Raw genomic sequence first — 23,707 nt, 5'->3', positions numbered from 1 at the left:
ATTTATAACAATTGATATGCATATTTGATATCACCATTATTCTGAATATGTGAAATGTATGGGAAAAATCAAGGTTGAAGGATCCGACGAAGTTGTAACTTGCGAAGGAATGGGCAAAAGGAACCCAAGTGACAGAAAAATGCACGCAAACCTATGTATATTGCTGAAAAGAACCCTTTACATTAATCTAATATATAATCTTAATTTATCACTTATGCATAACTATATATCTGTAAACTAATTGTAAAGTAGATTTGCCTACCTTAGAAGCACACAAATATTCAATTGCTTCCATCGCACTCCATTGTTATCCTCACAGTCTATTGGATTAGTTTTGTATACACATTGATACTTTAATCATGATCTTCCTATTAGACTATAGTAAACAATCACTATCAGGCCATTATTCTACACAAAAAAAAAAATTACTATGCATAAACATGAGATCAATTTATAATCCTTAAAGGATAAAACATAAACCATAAACCTATCCAAGCCAATAAATCTTGAATTGTCAATAAACCTAAAGTCTAAAATTTAGTTGGAAGAGAAGACTTAAAGACAGTCCAATAAAAGAGACACACGCCCCATAAGACTGGGGCCAGTGTGAGAAATAAAGCCAAGTGTAAGGAACACAAAGAACCAAACACACTTTACTCTTTCCCCATGTCTCTCTCTTTCAAATGACGTAAAGCAAAGCACAGACTTTGCTTCCCCAGAAGAATTACCAATCCAAGAAACGCTAATGATTCCTCACAATCCATTAAAACAATTCATCTCCCTAAACCCCATTCTCTCCTTGATTCTCTCTGACTGCACCTGCTTTATACCATATATACTATTTTATATGGTAAGAAGAAGAAAGAGGAGAAGAAAAACAGAGCAAACCTGGGAAAGTCAGGGGAGAATCTGCTGGAGGGTTTGTTGGATTGCATCTATGACATCTCTGCAGCTCTGGCTTTCTCTAGGATGACTGATTCAGCTTACAGAGTAACACCACCTCCAGGCTCGCCCAATGGCGTATCCACAACCTCTCTTCTTCCACTTACCGCAAGGTCCGATCCTTTCAAGATGGGTCTTTGGAACTGGGTACTCTTCTCTCTCCTTTCTTTTTATTTCACCTGACCAATAAATGATCCGACATGATGATGATGATGGAATGGAAAAAAAGTGGACACACCTTTTTTTGTAGTAGTTGATGATAATAATCCAAATTTGATATTGACACTAATGGTGGGTGTTGATTTAAGGCATTTGTCTGTAGAGAAAAGCAAGATGCTATTAAATGTTAAGTTGTATCCAGAAAGTATCCAACCTCTCCAGAGAAAACCCACCTGTTGCTTCCTTTGTTCTTCGTGTTGTCTCTTCTTCTGGTGAGAGGAAAGCTTTTTCTCATCCAGGTAAGAGACAAGAACATCTTGCTTTGTTTCTGTTACAATCACAAAATAATCAGAATTAAAAAAAAGTACTGTTTACTCGAATGCAGAAGTAATAGATAAGAAGATCAAGACTAACGAAGATTTCCTCTGGACCATTGAAGTTCCCTTTAACTGGAAAAAATCATCATCGACGTCGAGTTTCTTGACCTCAAAGTTCTGTCTCAAGATGTAAGTTTGTGTCTCTCATCACTTTTTTACTTACAAATTTGACAGAACTTTGTTTCTTTCTTCTTGAAATTGATATTTACCTTGATGACTTGGCAGAGTGGAGAGTTCTACTCGATTTGGGCAGACGTTCAACGCAGAACCAATCAGAAGTTACAGCGGTGACATCCCTAGGACGTATGTTGACAGAAAGCATCTACACAGACGTAACGATCAATGCCTCTGTGGAAGCATCGGAGCAACCGAGCTGTTCTAGCAGCCCGTTCAACTGTTTTTCCGCAGCATGTTTCTACATGACCTGAAAGAGAAAGAACTGTCAGCCGTAAAACATACCGGACATGCCTCTCGATGCTTGCCGAGCGTTCCTCGGTTACATCTACGGAAACATCCAGAGCGAAGAGTTTCTAACGCACAGGTTGGCGCTTCTCCAAGCAGCTGATAAGTATGACATTGCTGATCTGAAAGACGCGTGCCACTGAGTCTTGTGGAGGATATAGACGCGAAGAATGTGCTTGAGAGGCTGCAGAACGCTTATCTCTACCAGTTGCCTGAACTGAAGGCAAGCTGCATGAGGTATCTTGTTGAAAGTTTGGGAAGATAGTGAATCCGCGAGGAGTTCAATATATTCATGCAGTGCGCAGACAGAGATTTGATATCTGAAGTCTTCCACGAAGTCCCTCAGTACATGGAAAGTTTTAGAATGTGGTATTTGTTATTACAAGAACATTTATTTATGGACTCTGTTTGCTTTTTGGGTGCAGAAGGATTTGTTGGTCTTTTATGTACAGATTAAAAGTATGGGATTGGATTGTTGGTGGTGGGGGGTTTTAACTCAAACCTCCAACAAATATTTTTGTCCTTGCAAAAAGGTTAAAAAAACAGCAAGCAATGTAAATTCATGATTTGATTGAATGCAAAACTTCAAGTTTGAATCGTTGACCTATAAAAACTACTACTGTATATTACTTTTTTTTTATCAGATTTGAAATCATGTTGCAGCTTGATTCTGAGTAGGAATTGTAGGAGATATGAGGCAAAGAGATACTATTAATATGAAAGGCTTATTCTAAACTTAGGCCAAGTTAAAAGAGCTAATAAGCAAATCCTTGACCTACTAACTATCTGTTATAAGTTTTTATGCCCTTTTCTAGTAAATTTTTTAAATCATGTTGCAGCAATTACTACAAGTTGGTTCATGATTCTGAGTAGCAAGTGCAGGGGATATGATACTACTAGTATAGTATTGATGAAAGGCTTATTCTAAAAATAGGCCAAGCTAAAGCAAATCTCTCATATATATATACGGTAGGAACATTTCATCATAGGAGCAAATCTACAGGATTAATCCTCAGTTAATTTCACAGAACCAAGCAAATTCATGGAGTTTATCTGTCAATCAAGTCCTATATAAGTGATCCTAGATGTAGTAGTAGTGGTCGGCAAAATCAGAGACATATCAAAGAGTAAACAAAAAACTTCCTCCTATGAGATGTCAAAATTTTACATTATATTGCGTAGATTAACAGTAGTTTCAGAGGGGGTCCTTCAAAATTAAAATTGAAATGGATGAAGAAAGAAAGAAAGCACGTGAGAATCAGACCAAGAAAATAATCGCAAAACGAGTTCCGGAGCAGCAAAGACTTACATTATTGATAACTATCACCAGAATCGGCCTTCTTCCTCTTTCCAATTCGAATCTGTGAGGGAATCTCCCTTGTTCGTTCCATAAAAGATGCGGCCAAAGAATAAAATAATCGACCACGCAAAACAGTTCAAGTATTCCATAGAAGGCTTAACCAAACTTTTTCGAAATTTCATAACGTCATTCGCTACTAATGGGCCTCTTGGCTCAATAACAAGATTCATGGGCTTAGTTTTTTTATATAATATTCAAACTTGGCGACTTCATATAGTTGTTTATCTCTGATTTGTTTCTTATGTGAACAGAGTCGTTACATTCCTCTCTTTTGCTGTTTGCTTATGTCTGATTTGTTTTATATAGGTTTTGTTGAAGTTTAACAAGTCGATATGCCAGAGGCTACTGAGTCTTCAACTGAACCTAAGGCTTAATCAAGCCCATTAAAGACAGACTCATGAGATGTCTGATGGCAAGGTTCAGTTCAGAGGAAAAATATCCGTCCCACCTTACCGCTAATCTGGTTAGATATGGTTTTGATATGAAAATTTTGCATTAAGAAACCATATTATCATATAAAAACTTTGTTGTACTATATTCCGCTTTTTAATTTCTGTTGTTTATTTTCTTTCTTCATCTCTTTCCCTTTTTATTAGTTTTTCCAACAAAATCAGTGTATCTCTTTTCAGTACTTGTGCTCTCTTATTCCCAAAGCTTCATTTCACTTCTGCATGATTGGCGTTGAGGTTTCGAGGACTGCTCAGCGACATTATGTGTTGTTTATGTTATTGGCTCCTATCCTATGGTTTTATATCTCCATTGCTTCTGTTTTGCTATCGTAGCAGCAGATGTTTTTAGCGCAGTTTGGCCTTTGTTTATTGCCTAATGTAAACAATCTCTCCAGCTATGGAGGCTAATGATTTATAAAATTGTTGTTTGATCAAAAAAAAAAATTCTGTTGTTTATTTTCTTTCTTCCTCTGTTTCCCTTTGTAATAAGTTGTTCAACAACATCAGTGTATCTCTTTTCAGAAAATGGTAAGCGTAACATTTTACCAAAAAAACAGTTAGTTGTACTTGTCATCAATCTACAACAACAATATTATTGTTAAAGTTCTCTAAGAAAAATATTGTTTTCATCTTGCATGCTGCAGCACAATACACTAGTGAAAGTACTAGTCTCAGAGAGAATCAATACATAAACATTTGTACCCTTTTAACACTAGACTCTGCCCTTTTTATATTTAAAAAGAAGAAACACAGTTCACTGGACTGTTACAATTCTGTGTACTCTTTACCTTTAGTGTCAAAAGTACAAGTGTTTATAGCTTCCTATAGATGGATGTCATGAAACTAAGAATTCGTATCAGGAATGAACTTTGTGTATGTATATAGCAGCTTGTAGATAGCTTTAAAAAAAAGTTCACTTATAGATTTCTAGCTTTAGGTTTCTTCATTTGCAAGTAATACACCAAATTCCTTATCACCTGCCTCATCTAGTAGTCACATGTCTCCTCCTTCATTCCTGAATCCTTTATTTTCATTTACATCATCTCTAGGAAGCACATAGAAAAGTTCCCTGTGCTCTACATACATATCTATAGAGGAGTTTATGATCTCACAAACAGACTGTTGCAAAGAAAGATAATCTTTATTAGGCATGTTTGTCTTATATTATGCAAATCAATGATGACAGAAACAAAAAAAAACACGATTAAATTTTTAACATATCATATAATATAAAACCAACATTTGAACTGTCCTTTAATTATGAATCAGAGGTAGAAAAACTCTCATATATTCATCAAGGACATGAGAGTTGTTTTTTTTTTTTTTTTTTGCTAAAATTTGGGGCAAAGGATATGAGAGTTTCACTGTGATCGATCAACATCACTTCAACGGTTGATTTGTCTTTACTAAACCAGTGGTCCGGTACACCTTTGATATCGATCTTTCTCATATGGTTGCTTTGCAGATCATAACAGAGAATTTGAAAGGGAGAAACCAAATCTGTCGGTATCAAGAAAACCTTGCCACTTCGACTTGTACCTCTGACAACGAATTCAACGTTTGTGACAAAATCTAGCTGACAAGGCTTCAAGACCAGTCTCTTACTCGACCATTTTTTGTTTGCGGCATCTTCCAATGCCCATAAATCAAGCATACCCTTGTCTCTAAGATTGGTCTGGTCAACAACAGTTGCTTTGCCACTATACTCTACAAGACACACATTCTTCATCTTTGGAGGAGGAGGCAGGTCCTCCGCAAGAGGTACTTGGATCATCTTGAACTTATGGGATCTAATACGGAAACTCACAAGCATACACTCATCAGCAGCAGTCCAACCCAAGTAATATATAACCCCGTCGATACACACGCCTCCTCTGGCCGCAGTATGAGGAATAAAGTCCGAGGAGGAAGTGGATTCGCCTTTCCCCAGGAACCTTCTCCTCGTCTTCCAGGTTTGAGGACAAAGACCCGATGACGGGACCTTACCTCTTGCGTATCGGTCAAAAGGACACCAACTGCTTTTTACCGATTTGTAACAGGGTCGTGTCCGAAATAGTAGGAGATGGTGCCAATGGTACTGGATTTGAAGGCAGGAGGTAAAGTGACAAGCTGTCTGATGGCAGGGTTAAAGATAAGCGGCGTTTTTCCATAGGTTGTCGTAGCACATGATCAAGCCGCGTAGATTTTGGCAGATGTAGCCGCCTCTCATCCGTGGGATGGTGAGGTCAACTACAAAGGAAGAAGAAGAGGGAGTATCACTGTTAGCGTCTGGAACCAATGATAGCGTTACAGAGCTATGTTGGTCATTGACATCCTGCAAACACATGAAAAGATGAGGGCATTGTCGGGTTGGGACAGTGAGGAAACTGTCTCATGGTGAACTGATGAGGGATGACCAAAGCTTTGAGACGCACTTGAACCTCATCAGTGATTTAGCAGGCAGTCTCGTAAGGATCTCCTCCGTGACCACATGCATAGGAATAGGCATCTCTGACAAAAGCTTTGAGAAACTCATCAATGGTTTAGCAGGTAGTCTCGTAAGGACCTCCTCCGTCACCACATGCATAGGGATATGCATCTCCATCTCTGGTGAAAGTGCAAGTGGATACCAATGAAATGACTCTTGAATCTTTCTCTATAGAAATTTCCTTTATTTAAGAATCCTTTAGACAATCTATCTAGATCTGTCTAATTCGATTTACTCAACGTCACAGATCGACTTGAGACGAACCAATTCTTAAACTACCCAAGCTCTAAAGGCTGACAAACTTCACCTTTAAGCTATACTCAGATCGCAGTCAAGAACACACTCTTGCTCGTCTATCTTAATTCCAAAAGCGTAACATAGACCCCCTGCTAGTTACATTCTTATATACTCTGTTACACAAGATCTTCTTGTTCCTAGTATCTTGTTAATGTGATCTTCGTGACTGCTTTGTGCCAAAGCATCACTCATCCAATCAGCGGTAGCCACCTCATCGTTCAGTAACAACTCGAACCGGTATGTGGCACATCAAACCGTCTGGGTAAACCATCCTCTGTTTTTCATTGAACCAGCTCTAATTCCAGAGCTAACATTCTCCCCCTTTTTATCTGAATGTAGCAACCTCTGCAACCTGCAATCACAAACCAAGCAAACATAGACTAATGTTCAAAGTACCAGGTTAGTGTACACAAAACCAGTGACCTTAGAATCCTTCGAAGCATAAAACCATGATACTTCCATAGATGGTCTGATTATTACATCCGAAGAAACACAAAGCCATCAAAGATGAAAATGAGGCTAGTTCGACATCCTAAGAACACAGAAACACAGCAGCGGAAACATAACAACAACTTGAAAAGCTAGCTACGCTTGTTTCAACTTCAGGCACCACGGGTACTAGTACCATCTCCTTCATATTCTCCCCCTGCAGAGATGCACAAGCAGATAAAAACATTAGTGTCAAGTACACAAGTTCAAGAAAGAAAAACGTTACTCCCCTAGAAGATCCTTACTCCTCAGACGCATGCGAAGGGCCTTGAGATCTGTAATGAGCTCCTCGATGTCTTCCTCGAGATTTGGAGCACGAGAGACACTTCCTGAACCTAATCCGGCTTTGATGTCCTTGACGACATGTTTCTGAAACCCCGTCTCATCTACATCCTGTTTGTCAGGTGGTATGTTACGCTGGTACAGTAGAACTTGCTGGATGAGGTTTGGAAAGATGATCCGACGCTTCTTGTCAGCCTCAGTGTTATCAGCCATCGACACGACTTGGTCATAGACCAGCTTCCCAAAGTCAAACCCGCGACTGACATACATCATGTAGAGAAAGCGCAGACGCTCAGAGTTCATAGCAGTGTAGCTTGTGGTTGGGATCCAGTTAGAGCACACCGGTTTGTACAGGACCTGATTCGTGGCAGTTAACCACTTCGAGCTCATGTCTTCTCTGCGCTTGACGCGTCCCTGAGTGAGAAACACACACACACGATCAATATTTTCTTCACGCCAGCTCGGGTCCTCTTCAAACCCAGGAATGCAAAACATGGCATTGAGCAAACTTGGAGAAAAGACCACCATGGACCCTCGAACATATACTGCTACCCCATCATCTCGCGGCTCAGCATCAGGCAGGTTTGCTATGAACTCCCGAACTACTGTGGGCTGAAAAGCCATACTGTCAAAGACCGTGTAGATGAGTCCTGCTTCAGCAACTACAAGACGCACATCGGCTAGGTTTTCATCTGTGACATCCAAACTCTGTTGAGGAAGGAATTTTCGGAGTAACAGAGCCTCGAATCGCTGAGCAGCTGCAGTAGTGATGAATCGTGCAGAGATCGGACGTATCGAAGACTGGATGAGAGCAGGGGTTTCTTGAGCTCTAGCTAGGAAGGTAGCTCGACTGGCTTCGTACCTTTCATTGAGTGGAATCAACTCAATCTCTTCAAAAGTCTCTTGAGCTACCTCAGCTGGATCTTGATCCTCTTCCTGATCGATTATCTCCGTTTCGGTTTCAGATGGTTCAGAGACTTGATCAGATTCGTTACCTTCAGAGAGAGACTCAATCTCCGGCACTGTTGCTTGAGAGCGAGATCTTGATTGAGAATTGCGACGGGACGCTTTCGAGAGTTCTTGCGAGAGACGCGGCTGTTGCTAGGCGGCGTTGACACTGGCGGAGACGACGAGTTGACACTGTCATCACGCGGAGGATTGAGACGGAGGCTTCGTCGGTTTTGCATGGTGGCGTTGTGAGGAGAAGAGAGTGACTTCGATGATGTCAAAGTGTGGCATAAAGAATGAAACCCTACATCACTTGACAAACATATTAAGAAGCCCAATAGTGCTAGCCCATTAGTTCTCAAGGGAAAACATCAACTATACTCATTAGTTCACAATGAAATCGAGAAGCCCAAGACCTGTTTCAAATAATTAGAACCCAAACACTCATAAGCAGGACACATTCGTTTTAAAGAATAAGAGTGGGAAAACTTGTACTTTCAAGAACTTGTCTCCAACCAAGAGTTACTTTGTCTGTGATTTCAGCAGAGATATATGAATATTTACAGAGGTATGACCAAGGAGAGTAGGTATGACTAGCCTAGGAAGATTAAGTCAAAGTCTCATCACAAATTAACGAATGAAAATCAATGTATCAACCCTAATTTGTAGTTGTTTCTCAGCCGAGTAGCTGTCACAAACTAGATTACTGGAAGTGAACCTCTAAGCTATCTCTTTCATCAACTTAGTTCCCTGTTAATGACTTGCAATATTGACTTCACCTCTTCCTCTACGGTGCACTTGAGTTTTTTTTTTTTTTAATTTCTTTCATCATCAGACTCATGATCTCATCAATTCAAAGAGCGCCACCAGATACAAAGTGTTGCTGCACCCTGATCCACGACGAGTGACTTGATGAGAGTGAGTCTGCCTAATCGGATCACAGGCTACAAAGTGTTGTAGCACCCTGTCCCACAATGAGTGTTCGTCACTTCAGGCCTTTAGTGGTATTACACAACTTTTTCTGCAATTAACACAATACTCTGTTCTTATTGGTTTCTAAGCCCATCCAGACAGTGATCGATGCTCAGAATGAGAATGGGGTGACATCCTAATCCAAGACGAGTGTCCTTCATATTGGGAGCAAGTTACTAAGATGACTCAGGGAAAAATTAAGGGTTCACTACAATAATTTGTTGATACAAGTTTTTGGATGGTGTGACTCAACATGAGACTTGTTCTACCTAAGCTTATCTACTCCCTTGGTCAGTTTCACATTCAAGCTGAGAGATCAACAATTCCCAACGCCTTCCGGAGTCCCAGAAAGGTGTTGAAATCGAGAGGCTTAGTAAAGATATCAGCCAGTTGGTTTTCAGTGGAGACATGTTCAATGACTATCAGTTTCAATTCCACTAATTCTCTAACAAAGTGGTGTCTAAGATCTATGTGCTTAGTACGAGAGTGTTGAACTGGGTTCTTTGTCAGATTAATGGCACTCATGTTATCACAGTGAACTAGCATAGATTCAGTATGGTACCCGTAATCGACAAGCATTTGTCTCATCCAAAGTAGCTGGGTGCAGCAACTTCCAAGGGCTATGTACTCGGCTTCAGCTGTGGATAGTGAGACACAATTCTGTTTCTTGCTATGCCAAGACACCATGTTGTTCCCCAAGAAGAAACACCCACCAGAGGTACTCCTCCTATCATCAACACATCCTGCCCAGTCCGCATCACAATATCCTGCAAGATTAATGTTAGTCTCAAAGGTATAATGTAAGCCAAAGTCAAGAGTGCCCTTCACATATTTGATCACCCGTTTGAGAGCATTCATGTGTGATTCTCTCGGTGAAGCTTGATATCTTGCACAAATACCTACACTGAGGCATAAGTCTGGGCGACTAGCTGTTAGATAGAGCAAACTCCCGATCATGGCTCTATACAGCTTCTCATCTACCTTGCGTCCTTCCTCATCTCGTGTCAGCTTGACAGTTGTGCTCATAGGGGTCCTTGCAGTCTTGCTGGTTTGCATGCCAAAGTGTTTTATCAGATTCTTGGCATAGGTGCTCTGAGTCACAAAGATTCCATCCTCCATTTGTTTTATTTGGAGTCCGAGAAAGTAGCTGAGCTCACCTACCATGCTCATCTCAAACTCCTTAGTCATTGTTTTCACAAATTCATCAACTAAGCGTTTGGATGTGCTTCCAAATATTATGTCATCAACATATACTTGGATCACAAGCAAATGGGAGTCAATCTCTTGTATGAATAAGGTTTTGTCAACTCCACCCCTTTGAAAACCTGATACCATCAGAAATTGAGTCAGCCGCTCATACCATGCTCGTGGGGCTTGTTTCAATCCATACAAAGCTTTTCGAAGCTTGTATACATGATCTGGAAAGTGAGGGTCTTCAAACCCTTTTGGTTGAGCTACATATACTTCCTCTTGCAGGAGACCATTAAGAAATGCACTCTTAACATCCATTTGATACAGCTTGATTCTGAGTTTGCAAGCTATTCCAAACAGGAGTCGGATTGATTCCAAGCGTGCAACTGGTGCAAATGTCTCATCGTAGTCTATTCCTTCTATTTGAGCATACCCTTGAGCAACCAGTCTTGACTTGTTCCGGAATACATTCCCGTTCTCATCTGTTTTATTCTTATGTAACCACTTAGTACCGATCACATTTGCATCACTTGGTCTTGGAACCAGATCCCACACTTGCAGTCTTGTGAATTGCTCCAATTCTTCGTGCATTGAGGCTGTCCAGAATTCATCTTCCAATGCTTCTTGGAGAGTCTTGGGTTCAAACTGAGAGACAAAGCAGTCAACTTTAGCCATTTCTACAAGAAAACATGCGAGTTTCACCATCTCCTTGAAGTCAATTTGCTTCTTTCGAGTGACTCTTCCATCATGCACATCCCCTATGACATCTTTCAGAGAGTGATTCTTGTGCACCCTTGCTTCTGAGGGGAGTATCTGGTCCTCGACATCTGACACTTCTTCAGCAATTTCTTCTTCCGGTTGACTGGAAGTACTAGAGCTCGGAATACTTTCATGTGTAACACACACATTTCTCTGCGTTACACCTTCTTGATAGAAGCCCACATTGTCATCAAAAACAACGTTTACTTTGTCATCAATCCTTTTGGTCCTTGAGTTGTACACACGATAAGCAGTGCTGTTTGTGGAGTATCCCAAGAACATTCCCACATCACTTCTTGCATCAAACTTTCCCAAGTTATCCTTGTCGTTGAGTATGTAACACAAACACCCAAACACATGACAATATGCTAGGTTAGGAGTCTTTCCCTTGAAGATCTCATACGGGGTGGTCTGAGTTTTAGGCTTCACATACACTTTATTGATGATGTAGCATGCAGTGTTCACAGCCTCAGCCCAGAAACCAGAAGGAACATGATTTCCAGCCAGCATGGCTCTTGCCATTTCTTGTAGAGTTCGATTCTTTCGCTCTACTACTCCATTTTGCTGAGGGGTTCGGGGTGCAGCATACTGATGTTGGATTCCTTGTTCCTGACAGAACTTATCAAAGACTGCATTCTGAAACTCCCCACCATGATCACTCCTGATTTACACAATTCCTCCACATTTCTCTTGTTTGAGTTGAAGTGCCAGAATCCTGAAGCTGTCTATGGCATCTGATTTGTTCTTGAGGAACCTGACCCACGTGAACCTGGAGAAATCATCAACAAGAACAAAGATGTATTGCTTTCCAGCAACACTGTTAGGAGTGATAGGGCCCATAAGATCCATGTGGACAAGTTCTAGAATTTTCTTTGAGTTTGTTTGAGTTACATGTTTGTGCTGAACCTTAACTTGTTTACCTTGACAGCAAGCGCCACACACACCATCTTTCTCTTGTTCTAACTTTGGTACGCCTCGTACCACCTCAGCTTTAACCAATCTAGTTAGCCCATGCATGTTCATATGCCCCAATTTCTTGTGCCAGAGCTCAATCTGAGATTCTCTTGCTGCCAGACACTTATTCGATGCTTTCCACATATAGCAGTTGTTAGCAGACCGAAAGCCACTCAATATCAGATTGCCCTTCTCATCTACAGCTCTGACTTCCTTTTTATCAAAGATCACTTGAAGTCCTTCGTCACATAGTTGACTCACACTTATGAGGTTTGCTTTTAACCCATCAACATAGTACACATTGATCAAGTTGGGTATATTAGCTTTGCGAGTGTTGCCAACTCCGCGAATTTTTCCTTGGTTTCCGTCACCAAAGGTTACTTTACCTCCTTTGATTTCGTCCATGTTGTCAAGGCATTCACGATCACCAGTCATATGTCTAGAGCATCCGCTGTCAAAGTACCAAGGGAGATCAGATTGGTCAGTTCCCTCTGCAGTAGTGTATGCGATGTTTGCCTTCAGATCTGAGAAGTCATTCAGCTTCCAGGCGTGATCTTCTTCATCAGTATCTGACTCATCTGTGTCTGACTCATCAAAGTCATTGTGGCACACATGGTTTTTCTCAGTAAACTCCTCTTCTCTTATGAAAGCCATGTTACAGATAATGGCTTTTTCCGGTCTCTGCTCTAGTGTGTCAGACTTAGTGACCTCTACTGCAGACTCTCTTGGTGCTTGCACTCGATTACCGAAGTTAGGGTAGAGATCTGTCTTAGCTATCCAAACTTGACCAAATTTAAAGGGTTCCATGTAGCATAGATTCAGTCTCCATGCTCGCATGTACTGATTCCTTCGAAAATAGCAGTTTGCAGCCCTATGTCCTGTCTTACAACAAAAGTGACATCCAGCTTTTCTCTGAAGAGTGTGAGTAGTCCTTGTCACGGCTTTGTTAGAAGTTGATGGTTGACTCGCCTGTTGCTTACGACCAATCGGCTCAGTAGATGTTATGCTAGTCACAAATTTCACACCTTCAGTTGCATCAATCTTAGATGAGACCCCCTGGTAGCCAAGTCCCTAGTTAAGTTTAGGTGATTGTCCCAAGGATAGAATGTGATTAAGTGTGTTTGACCCTTTGTTGAGCATTCTTATCTTCTTGTAGTTCTCATTAAGCTCATGTTGAAGTAAACGACTTTTGTCAAGTTCTTCACTCAGCAACTTCTTAGCCTCGTCGAACTTGGTTTCAAGACTTTTCAAGTTATAAGCTTGCTCTGAAATCGTCTTCTCTAGTGCATGACATTCCCCTTCAGCATTGCTCAACGTCTTTGGCTTCTCACCAGTTTCAGGAGTTTCAAGTTCCAAGATGTTAACTTGAGCTTTTAACATGGCTCTGTCTTTGATCAGTTGTAGATTCTCTAGGCTGAGTTCCGTAAATTTATCAAATAGCAACTTGTATTCAGTCTTCAGATCTGTAGAGTTCTTTTCTTCATCTAGTTCTTCATCTGATTCTGAATCTGATCCTGACACAACTTCGAGTTCTTCGTCCTGACCAACAAAAGCCACAAAGTTAAGCAACGGTGGTTCTGAGTCACTATCACTCTCAGATTCTGTGTCACTGAAGCATAGAAGAGACTTGTCCTTTTTCAGATTGTTTGGACATTCACTCCTGGTGTGACCATATCCTTTGCATTCGATGCATTTCAGTTCCTTTCGCTTCGTGAGAGGGCATTCGTTACGGAAGTGTCCAAACCCTTCACACTCATGGCATTGAAGATCTTTTCTGCGGTTTCCTCTCCCTGATTCAGTTCTTGAGTTTTGGCTTGAAGACCTGTCCCCATCTCGGCTGTACTGCCTGTTTCCTGATCGGTTTTGACCCTTTTCAACTCTTTTGATCATTTTGCTGAAGTTCTTAGCCATAAGTACCATGTTGTCTTCAATACGCTTAACTCGATCATCTTCCTTTGAATCCGCTGAAAATGCAACTCCTTTCTGATCTTTAGGCAGATCCTCAACTCTTTCCAAGTCGTGCACTTTCAGAATCCCCGCAAGTTGATCAAACTTCATCTCGTCAGTGTTGACAGCAATCTTAAGAACCGCCTTGTAGGCTTCAAATCGTGCTGGAAGACATCTGAGCACCTTCTTGACTAACTTCTTCTCATTGTATTTTTTGCCAAGCAATGACGCCTCATTTGCAATGGAGCTGATCTTTGAGATGAAGCTTCCTACTGACTCGTCTTCTTCCATGCGAAGGTTCTCAAACTTGGAAGCTAGGTGATCAATCCTGGTGCGTCGGACACTTGTGTTTCCTTCGAAATGATTGATAAGTGTATCCCAAGCTTCTTTGGCCGACTCACATCCTTGTATGATTTTAAACTGATCAAGGTCAACTGATGAGAAGATAGTCGTGAGAGCTTTTGAGTTAAACTTAGATGCAGCCTTGTCAGAGTCAGTCCACCTCTCTTTTGGCATTGGTGCAGTGGTTTTGTCTTCCATGATCATTGTAGGAGTAGTCCATCCTTGCTCCACTGCAGTCCATGCATCTTCATCGATTCCCCTGATGATGTGTTGCATCCTGGCCTTCCAGTGACCAAAGTTCCCTTCATCAAGCATGATGGGCTTGTGGAAAGCAACGAGTTCTTTCATTGTTTCCATGCCTGTCGCAGGATCTCAACCTGTAAGTAGACTAGTAGTCTACAGAGGTGACCTGCTCTGATACCAAATGAAAGTGCAAGTTGATACCAATGAAATGACTCTTGAATCTTTCTCAATAGAAATTTCCTTTATTTAAGAATCCTTTAGACAATCTATCTAGATCTGTCTAATTCGATTTACTCAACGTCACAGATCGACTTGAGACGAACCAATTCTTAAACTACCCAAGCTCTAAAGGCTGACAAACTTCACCTTTAAGCTATACTCAGATCGCAGTCAAGAACACACTCTTGCTCGTCTATCTTAATTCCCAAAAGCGTAACATAGACCCCCTGCTAGTTACATTCTTATATACTCTGTTACACAAGATCTTCTTGTTCCTAGTATCTTGTTAACGTGATCTTCGTGACTGCTTTGTGCCAAAGCATCACTCATCCAATCAGCGGTAGCCACCTCATCGTTCAGTAACAACTCGAACCGGTATATGGCACATCAAACCGTCTGGGTAAACCATCCTCTGTTTTTCATTGAACCAGCTCTAATTCCAGAGCTAACATCTGGTAGTCTTCTTATTCTCTTCATTCTCTTTCGTTTGATCCTTGGTCGTCGACCGTAAGGACAGTGAGGTTTACGGCGACGACGAGCCATCGGGTAGCAGCCAAATAAACCTTGGAGAGAGAGAAGGAGTTTAGGGTTTTTTTGTCAACCCTTTTTATTAACTATTTTAAAAACACCAAGGATATTGCATAGGTTGATGTAATGGCAAACGCAGCTAGAACTGAAGGAGTTTAGGGTTTAAGATTGACTAGGTGACCTATCCGCACCCTGTGCGAGTATTGTACAGTTTCAAATTACGGACAAAATAGTGCTCAGGTTTCGAAGTAACGGATTTTATATCATAATACCACCGTCTTTGGGATAAAACATCAAGCACAATAAAAATGATGGTAGTCAATATTTTAAAAGGACGAGATGAAACAAAGTAACTTCGGTATCAAGAGGTAGTTATTGTGTGTATGTATAATTGCAACGTCCCAAAATAATTTATGTGTTTAAGAAGATATTTTTTTTCCAAATCTGGAATTAATAGTGTATAGTTAGATAAGTAACATATTTTACATTATCACTAATTAGAATTGGATGGTATATATGTTGTAATTATTTATTTTAGGTGAAAATTATTTTATGCATAAATTTGACTCGTAAATTTTATGTAGACATATTAAAAGAAAATATAATAAAATTAAAAATACTATCCATAAATTCTATAAAGTATGAGGTACAATTCTCGATAAAGAAAACAATTTCAATGAAGAGTATTAATTAATGATGCCAAAAGATGATTTTTTTTTTAACAACTTTAAAATCGTCACAAAAGAGTAAATCATAAACACTAAACACTATACCCTAAACCCTTGGACAAAACTTAAACCCTTGGGTAAAAATTCAAATACTAAACCCTAAATTATTGGATATACCCTAAACCATTGGATAAATCCTAAACAATAAACTCTAAATCCTTGGTATACCCAAAACACTAAATCTCTCTCTCTCTCTCTCTCTCTCTCTCTCTCTCTCTCTCTCTCTCTCTCTCTCTCTCTCTCTCTCTCTCTCTCTCTCTCTCTCTCTCTCTCTCTCTCTCTCTCTCTCTCTCTCTCTCTCTCTCTCTCTCTCTCTCTCTCTCTCTCTCTCTCTCTCTCTCTCTCTCGGGTGAATTACCAAATAATAATAGTTTTCCAATTAATGTACAATTTTTTAAAATAATAAATAAAATAATAATAATTTGTGTTACATTTTTAAAATAAATGAAAAATATTAGTAGCTGCCAAAAGATGATTTTTTTAACAATTTTAAAACCGTCACAAAAGAGTAAATCATAAACACTAAACAATATACCCTAAACCCTTGGACAAAGCTTAAACCCTTGGGTAAAAATCCAAACACTAAACCCTAAATTCTTGGATATATCCTAAACTATTGGATAAATCCTAAACACTAAACTGTAAATCCTTGGATATACCCAAAACACTAAATATCTTTCTCTCTTTCTCTCTCTCTCTCTCTCTCTCTATTTTTTTTTATTATACGAAACATTAGCTATGACTAAAGTCATACAGTTTTTTAAAAGCTTTCACAAAATAAGGGGAACATATACTGAATCATAAAGCAATCAAATCTCTCAATATGATTGACTTAAGTATCTGGAGTCGATACAACTTAACCGTGTCCGCCACGGCTTCCACATCCTCTATTCCCCCGTCCACGACTTATGTATTGACCATGCATCTCCCTAGCCTTTGCTGATGGTCTAACATGTCTGTCACGAAGGATTCTTTTTCCTAAAGGTGTCGTGAGATCCACCGGATCCAGCTCTTTGTCTGAATCTGATGAATCTTCTTCTTCCTCCACATTGACCAATAAAGCATACTTGTTTGAACCAAAGTCAGGTTCAGCTGTTCTAGTAACATCCGTTTTGACCACAGAGGTTTCTTTAGCAATAGAATTGTCGGTTAGTGATGTCTTTTGGGCAGACTCCAAAGTGGGAGACTCCATAGAATCGTTGATGCAAATAATGGTTAGAGATGTACACATATTCTCAAGTATAGAAACTGTGGCTAGTGAAAGAAGATCATCATTCATCCTTGATGGAAAAGAAGACTCAATAGGAGCAGAAGTGTTAGCAGTTGATACCTCAATTGGTTGCGATGAGGTGGTAGGTGTCTTGTCGATGATGGCTGAAGCTGATGGGGTATGAAGATCATCAACACTAGAATCAGTGGTTTGAACTTGAGTAGATGCTTTTATTGCATCAACCTGATCAGAAATAGGAGCGTGAGACCCTTCTTCCTCAATGCCATTGTTAACTTCAATAACATCAGAAATAGGAGTAGGAGACCCTTCTTCCTCAATGCCATTGTTAACTTCATTAACATCAGAAATAGGAGCAGGAGACCCTTCCTCAATGCCCTTATTTACTTCATTTTTGTCTTGAAGACAACGTTTCTCCTTGTGTCCTAATTTCCCGCACCTACTACAATTAGTGGGTAGCCACGCATACTCTACATCCACCATTGAAATAGAACCTGTTTTATCACTTGCAGCAATCCTTTTTGGGAAAGCTTTACTCAACTCTACCTCAACAAGAATTTTTGCTTCTCCCATGTGAATGGGGTCCAAGCGAGGCTTGTGAGTAGCCATCGGAGCTCCTAATCCAGAAGCTATGTGACTAATTCCTGGAATTGAGTAAAGAATGTTGGGTATTTTTTTTTAAAGTTACCCAAACAGGGATAGTTTTGATCTTAGGAATAGCCAAAGTCGCTTCCGGAGTCCACGGTGCAACAAACATCAACAGTCATCGATATGCCAAAGACCTCTTTGAAGAACCCATTTTCTTGATGCTTCATCGGGGATATGAAAAAGGTAACTTGAATCACCCAACTTTTTAATTGTGATTCTGCAGCTTCTACCCCAGAGCTTATTAAAAACTGCATAGATCATACCACCTGGAGGAGGAGCGCATCTATAGAACTGACCCAAAATGTACTCGCTCTGATTTTCCAAACCTTGGAGCAGAACGTGTGTGGGAACAATTACCTTTGGTGTGCCGTCCTCTAAATATTCTGGTTCCGTAGCTCTATACAGATTCCGCAATGCTGGATTCATCTTGGCAGCCCAAGGAAAGCGAAGATTATCCTCCTTCCGGCCAGGCTGTTTCTGAGGATCATTTGCTACAAACGTAGGTGATACATAATCCTTAGTCTTCTTTCCTATCATTCCAGTACTGCCTTCTGTCAAAGACGGCCAACTCTCTCGGGATGAAACCTTAACAGATTCTTCTCCACCCACTCTAACAATTGCGTAAGGAGATATGAATTTGATTGGCTTAGCCCAAGCTCCAAGCCGAGGAGAGTGATGAAATGAAGTAGCATCCACAGTCACTGCTTTCTTAAATTCCTCAGAAGTTTTAACACTTACAGCTGGTGCCGCTGGAGGAAAGAAGAATGTGCGATGTTGATTTCTTCTTGCGGCTCCTCCGTCGATTCCTTTTGGGAGTGAACTACAAGATTTGATGAATCCGACTTAGGGGAAGCCATGACAGAGAGAAGAAGAGGTAAGGATGGAGCTTATTGGACTCGCCGTGGTGAAGATCAGAAGAGTAGCCGGCGACGTCTCCGACGAATCGGATTTGCCTTAGATTGATAGGAAAATAGGGTTTCGCCCCGAGAGAAAACTTTGGTTTCTCTCTCTCTATTTTACTTGTTTCCTACAAATGATCATCAAGGTAAATTTTTCCATTTTTCTCCTGGTCAGAGATGTCAGGTTGACTCCCTTGTGAAAATGAAAAAAGATCTTTAAACTCTGAACTCGAATAAGATGATGTTGTAACCAATCCAACACTAACTGGGTTTTTTCTCATTTTTCTCATGGCCGACCAAATCAACTAATAAAACATTAAAAATATATAATGTTGAATTGATATTGCTATTATAAATTCAAAGTATTGTTAGATATTTAATGAAATTTGTGGCATTTATATATATAGTTAAGTCATTGGCCAATAACATCTACAATATAAAGTTAAGGTGAAATTAAAATTCCAGTTAAATCATTGCATACGAAAAAATAAAAAGAAAATTAAGTAATCGTAGGAATTGACTAACCAACCAAATGACTGTTATCAAACTTTCCATCAATAATATCACTGTAATTCACAAGATACTTCTCCGGAACTTCACTTGGGAAGTCATCCGCTGGTCCAACAAACGTAGTTTGTAAGAATCCATTTTTTTAGGGATGCGCAGTGGTTCGATAATCACCCATAGCATCGTACAGTTTGAATAACTGGATGGCCTTCACATCGCCCTCTTTTAGTTTCCCTTCAATTGTTTTATGAGCTGTTCACCAACTTGAGCATGAATTCTTGTCCTCTAGACAGTGATGAGACTAAGTTTAATTAGTTGGATTGAAAAAACTTGCGCAAAACACTTTAGTCTAAAATATAATACCATTATATACTTACTTCTTTATCGGCAAAAACTATTTCGATAGTGTTTTCAGAATCTCTGTTGTAGTTTCTCCATAAACGAAGGATCGTAACCTCAATACGTCATGTATCTTTTTACTGTCTCAATTGCCTGATAAAAGACACTCGATTTTTGGTAGCTTGAACCATTGCCATAACGTTATTAAAATTTTGGTATTCCCCTTCAATCTCTCTTATAATATCTAAGACTTTAGTATTGCGTTTATATATTGACGAGCTTTCCAAATGTTTGAGATCTGCATGAAATATATTTTTTGCATTTAATTGCTGATGTCTTGCACAAGTTTTCGAATTAGAATATAAGGAAAGTGATTAATATTGTGTGATCAATTTAGAAAGATTATGAAACTGAATACAATGTAATATTAATTTGCAAAATTATTACATTCACAGGGAATAAGGCATCTTTATATTGTCAAGTCACTAAAATAAATGATGATTTCCTATTCTTGTCTTTCAATTTAAATTGATGGCAATTTTTATTACAAGTATCAATCAAGTTTTGTCTTACAATATACGATTAATTCATCTTTTAGTTAGCATTAAGTTATAAAATATATAAGGTAACTTAGAATATATGATTCGAGTATCTCTTTGGTACTTGTGCAAGTAATGTGACTAAGGGTTTAGAACGATTTATTACAACATTCCTCTTATGGCAAGTTCCCGTAACATTTTGCGCAAGTAATGCTATTTACACTAATACGTTCTTGTTTGCAAGTAATACTATGTTCACACAATCCTATATATTCGTGGTCTAGATCTTGTATATTATCTCTGAATTAGGATTTGGTTCGTTTAAAAAAATGAAGATATATATATATATATATATATATATATATATATATATATATATATTTAGAAAGTTGGTTGACTGAAACAAAGTAGTGTATTTTTAGTATATGGTAACCAAATAATTTATTCCAAATGGTCTATAGTTTTAGATTCGTTGGAATATATGGAAGCATAATCCGTTATTTGTAAAGCTATACCTTTCTTTCAATCATTTCATATAAAAGGCTTGGTATAAAAATTATTTCAATCAAACTAATAATTTAGGCTTGGCAAAAATCCTAGATAACATTCAAACTAAATATAAAATGTATCCAAAATTTATTTCAATCAATTTAATAATGTGTATTGTCATATCAAAATAATTATTACCTTTTTACAAAGGAAGGTTACCTTGTTTGTATATCTTACACTATTAATAAAAATCTTTTTTGTTAATTTAAACATACAAAGGAAGGTTACTCTTCTACTGCACTCTTCTCTCTCATTTGTTACATATAGGCTTTGAATGGGGTCCAGTACAAATGCAGAGAAAAAGCAGAACAAAAAGCAATGCAGTTTGATCTGCATTTATTGTCCATTCACACTTTAATATGCAGAACTAAAAGAAAAAAAAAAAGAATGAACTGCTTGCAGATCCATTTTATGTCTTAAAAATCTGTACTGCAAAAAAGAAGAAAAAACGTTGGGTCAAATACAGATGCCCAATGGGCTAGTTTTCTTTTTATTATTTTTTTTTTCTTTTGTCTCCAAATAAATATTACACTACACACAATTATATTTCTTTCCTTATTAGTTGTAGTAGATTAAATCATTAAATTCATTCACTTTTAAATAAAACATAACTCAATTTTAAAAATATGATTTAATATTTTCATTTCTTATACCTCTGTAACAATTTATTCTTAGATGAATTTATTTATAGGAATAATATGTAAAATATATATTTCTTATATGTATATATATATATATATATATATATATATATTTTTTCTACTGTATCATATTATACAAGCTAATATATACTTACTTTTTATATTCATATTATTGTTATACATGTTTTGTTAGATGAATTATTTATTGTTATTCATGTTATTCTTACATATACTTTCATATTTTATATAATTCATATTTTAAATGTATATTATTATAATATTAAAGCTTATTTATAATTACTTATATCAAACACATTTTATATTTTATCTTCTGTTTAGTTAGTTCTTTTATATTTTTTAATTGATTCATATACCAACATCAACTAAAAACAATTCAAAAATTAAAGGCTATTAGTTAGTTTTTCATTGAATTATAAGAAATTTAATTAAGTTAGATTTTATATCTTATAAAACTAGTATAACTAGTATTTTGTTTTATATATGCACATGCATGCAAATCATGTAAGTTTAATATATCAAGATATTTAGATCCGGATTGGTTTTGACGGATCCGAGATTTACTATCCGGATCCGGACTCCGGTATACGGATATCAATGTCATGATAAAACATACGGGGAGTCGGATCCAAATAGTCGAATCTCGGATCCGGATCTCTTGATTTAAATCTAGATATCTGGATCCGTATTTTAAAATACAAATATTTTTATTTTATAATGATTATATTGATATATTAGTATTTATACATAAAGTTAGCTTATAATCGTATATTCTAATCTTTAATATTATATACATCTAAATATTTATAAATCTTGTATGAATATTTAATTTACGTTATATCTTTAGAAATTTTAATACTTTTTAAACAGAAAAAAATTAATTTTTACGATCGGATCCGAATATCACAAATAGTACGATATTTGGATGGATATCTGAAAGCCAGAAATCCGAAAAACTAAAATTCACCGATCCGACGAATCAGGATCCTGATTCGGTTACGCTAAATTTCCTAGATATCCAGATCTGGATTCGTAAAAAAAAATCATTATAATTTTTAAGTTTCATTATATTATATTAAAATGATGATATTTATTGTTAAATATAATAAGTTGTGTTTTGTTCAAATATTTAATTTCAATTAAAATAATTTCAAATTTATTTTAAATATATTTTTTTATTAATTTAGCTTGATATGCATTTGTTTTGCTTGATCTGCATGTTCTGCATTTGTTCTGCGTTTTCTGCTTGATCTTCATAATCTGCATTTCTTGATCTGCTTTACCCATTCGAAGCCATAATAAATAATTATAATCTATTAATAATATAAATTTTTATTTATTGAAAATAAATAAAATTTCGTCATCATATACATAGAAAGACTAAACTTGTAGTGTCATACATTTTCATCATTATGAACATAAAAAGACTAAACTTGTATTGTCATATTAATGTCTTATGCAAGTTTTTTTTTTGTAAATAGGGTAATACACTTAATACGAATCTACTAAATTTAATACAATTCATAACATAAACAAATACACTAAAGAAAGAAAAATATTGTGCAAGGTATGTATAATTAAAATAAGGTAAGTCATTAAAACGAAATATATATTCTCAATAAGGAAACTTATAAACACTTTCTCTTTCTCTATATTAAATTTTATTTCTTTTTTATATTGAAATAAAATATTTAAATCATTTTAAATTTTCAATTATTTTAAATTTCACCTAAATTTTTAAATAATATTGTTGGTGGGCTAAACATATATTATCTAGTAATACTTAGAATTCTGAAATAGCCTTTATTTAGTACTTAGTGTGAACGTTTTGATTTATTACTAATTTTAACATATTTTAGTATAATATAAATTATAAAATAAAATAAAATCTATGTGTGTGCTATTCTTACCAGGATAAAAAATCACATTTTTATATATTTATGAAAAAATGAAAAAAAAAACACCAATGTTTAATCAAAATATATGTGTATATATGTGTATGTTTTCTCGATTCACATTTTTAACATATTTTAGACTAAAACTTGTATTGTCATACATTTTCATATAATAAACTCGGATGATAAATTGTATTCTTGATTCATGAGATTTCTTAAACATATATAAAAGAACTCGGATGAGAGTGTTTGGAAGCATAGATTAATTGGTTCTAGATTAATAACTCTTACCAGCTGATTAAAAATAAATCGAAAAGAAATTAGAAAAA

The 23,707-nt window shown here is 37.4% G+C and overlaps 2 pseudogenes; one reads left to right on the top strand and one right to left on the bottom strand.

Moving 5' to 3' along the window:
- Positions 1–982: 982 nt before the first annotated feature.
- LOC130503943 (BTB/POZ domain-containing protein At1g55760-like) lies at positions 983–2,397 on the top strand (annotated as a pseudogene).
- A 2,345-nt stretch (positions 2,398–4,742) lies between these two features.
- Positions 4,743–15,402, bottom strand: LOC130503942 (F-box/LRR-repeat protein At2g40920-like; annotated as a pseudogene).
- Positions 15,403–23,707: the final 8,305 nt, after the last annotated feature.

This window comes from Raphanus sativus, unplaced genomic scaffold (genome assembly GCF_000801105.2).
Source record: "Raphanus sativus cultivar WK10039 unplaced genomic scaffold, ASM80110v3 Scaffold1252, whole genome shotgun sequence".
NCBI classification, from domain to species: domain Eukaryota; kingdom Viridiplantae; phylum Streptophyta; class Magnoliopsida; order Brassicales; family Brassicaceae; genus Raphanus; species Raphanus sativus.
The sequence above is the reverse complement of the archived record's forward strand: the minus strand, read 5'-3'. Positions and strand labels throughout refer to the sequence as shown.